The sequence below is a fragment of the Dromiciops gliroides genome, chromosome 6 (genome assembly GCF_019393635.1).
Source record: "Dromiciops gliroides isolate mDroGli1 chromosome 6, mDroGli1.pri, whole genome shotgun sequence".
Classification (NCBI taxonomy): Eukaryota; Metazoa; Chordata; class Mammalia; order Microbiotheria; family Microbiotheriidae; genus Dromiciops; species Dromiciops gliroides.
The window spans coordinates 145,747,107-145,749,780 of record NC_057866.1 but is presented as its reverse complement, the minus strand read 5'-3'; the positions used below and the strand labels follow the sequence as shown (position 1 = coordinate 145,749,780).

The window sequence follows — 2,674 nt, the reverse complement described above, 5'->3', positions numbered from 1 at the left end:
TTTATTAAGAACTACTTTTAGATTCTAGATGCATAGTTTTGCATAAAAGTAAATGCAATAAAAATATGCATTCTAATGAACCTAAATTTCAAAGCAGAATGTCATCTAGATCCTAAATAACATTGAAGGAATTTCTACTCAATGGGGAAGCTTCAGTTTTTGCACAAGAATAAAAATTATGACAATTTTATTAAGAGCCTGATCACTGAGTCCCTGTAGTGGAAGTTTTATGTTGTGACATGACCACAAACATCACACTACTGTTTGTGACAGCATAGCAACAGGATACTAAGGAACATCTCTTATTTCAGAAATAATGGTGAGGCCTCCAAGGCAGCCCTGGGCAGTGTAGAGAGGTTGGCCACTGCTGCTCCAGAGGAATCCGCCATCCTGGGAAACATTATGTGACACACAGCTCTTGCACTTCATTCCTAATATGTGGAACTGGACTATATAGTGGGCACTGCAATCATTGCAGAGAATTTCCACAGTCATATTCTGATATTCTGTTGGCATTGGAGTTTGTTCAAATTAATTATCCAACTGTTGCCAATAGCGAGTCATATCTAGAGGAGAGTGCATACATAATAGACACCTGTAACCTTCCTTTAATATTGCTTCAAAACATGTTCTGTGTAGAAGATACCCACACAGCAAGACAGGAGCAACAACTCGAGATGTGTGGATGTCCTTGAAGCATGTGGAACAATCCTGCCTTGAGATGTTCTCAATGCACTTGTGATGTCCTTGGAGACTCAAGGATAGACACATGTTACATTTCAAACAGTGAAAAAATTCTTCCTTAAGATCAATCATACAAATTCCACACTTCTAACAATGGTATTGTTTCTTGTCTTTGTCAAATAGGTGGCATATATTGCAATAATATTCTCCAAACACAGTGCTGCATTCTTCACAAGGTTGTTGAGCATTCTGAAGTTTTCTACATATTGTACACTGTACTTCTTTTACTTTAAAACAATTCAAGGGATGATCTTCATTGTTATCATGCCATAAGCAGCAGATGTAAAGTTTACCACAGCAAGGAGCCTTAAGGAAGCATCTCAGGTTGTAGTGCTCACAAACCCAGCATCGTGGTCCCTGGCAGCCACTGCCATCCTTGCCATCCACTGTCTCCTCTGCTGTCACCATCTCCTTCTCCTTCTCCTGCCCAGAACTGAATCCAAGCTGGAGTCAGAACAGGAGTCAAAAATTAGCCAAGGATGTTTTAGGCCACCGCCTCTACAGCCCAGCCACACAGCCACAGAGGGCAGAGGCACTGTGGGGCACATGATGTCACCCAGGAAAGCCCTACTTACCACCATTAGTTTTCAATTGACCAAATTTGATTTTTAAAAAGTTATTGAGAAGTGCTCAGAGCTCCAGACACAATTACTCCATAAAACAAACACAGCCATAATACAACCAATAGAGTAGCAGAACCCACAAAAAGATGGGCTGGGATTATTTTCCAGCAAAAGGCAGATTAGAAGTTCAGCAGGAGAGGGATGCTGTACTGGGCTGGGAGTGAAGTCCAACCCCATGATCACTCGGACACAGATCCAGACCCAGGCAGGCTGCACCAGAGAAAATTACTCCTGAGCCTCCAAATCAGCTGCAGCACCAGCAACTTCTAGGACTAAGCTAATGGTCTGCTGAGAGTGCTGAATGGCTGGCTGGGGCAGTGGGGTGGGGGAGGAGGAATTCAGGGATGTCTGCAGAAGCTGAGGAGGAATTCAGTTGTCCTACCCCAGCTAGGAACCAGGAAGAAATCTTGAGCAGCAGAGGCCCAGGTGGGGAAGGGGCACAGGCTCATCATAGCTAAGAACAGCAAATAAAATTGTGTTGCCTGGTTAATTAGCAAGTTGGCCTGGGGTTATTTACAGACCAGAGCATAGGCCAGGTGAGTGAAGAACCTGCCCCTCCTTAAATCATATCACTTAGGACACCATGAAGCTTGGGACAGTGTAGCCTAGAAGCAGAAGAAATTAAAGAAAGGAGTTTAAGTTTAAGAAGGAGTTGAAAGTCAAGTAAAAGATGAGCCAGATGAATAGGCAGAGAAAGTTGTAAACCATAGACAGTTTCTTTACTGACAAGAAAGATCTAGGTGCACCCTCAGAAGAGGATAGCAATGTCAGGGGTCCTACATCCAAAGCTTCAAAGAAAAATATGAATTGGTCACAGGCAATACAGGTGCTCAAAAAGGACTTTAAAGATAAAATAAGAGAAGTAGAGGAGAAAATGGAAAGAGAAATGAAAGTGATGCAGGAAAGTCAAGAGAAAAAAAAATCAAAAGTTTGAAAAGACAAATAGAAAAGCTCTCCAAAGAAAATAAATGCCTAAAAATTAGTATTGCACAAATGAAAGCTAGTGACTTTATGACATACCAAGACACAAGAAAGCAAATCCAAAGGATTTTGTTTAAAAAAAAATAGAGGGCAATGTGAAATATCTTCCTGGAAAAATGACTGACCTGGAAAATAGATCCAGGAGAGAGAATTTGAAAATTATTAGACTACCTGAAAACCATGACCAAAATAAGAGATTATACATCATGTTCCAAGTGATTGTTAGGAAAAGTTGCCCTGATATTCTAGAAGTAGAAGGTAAAATAGAAGTTGAAAGAATCTACTGATCACCTCTTGAAAGAGATACCAAAATGAAAACTTCCAGG

The 2,674-nt window shown here is 40.9% G+C and overlaps 1 pseudogene; it reads right to left on the bottom strand.

Annotated features, from left to right (window-relative positions):
* Positions 1-307: 307 nt before the first annotated feature.
* Positions 308-1,152, bottom strand: LOC122732108 (annotated as a pseudogene).
* Between the last annotated feature and the right edge of the window lie 1,522 nt (positions 1,153-2,674).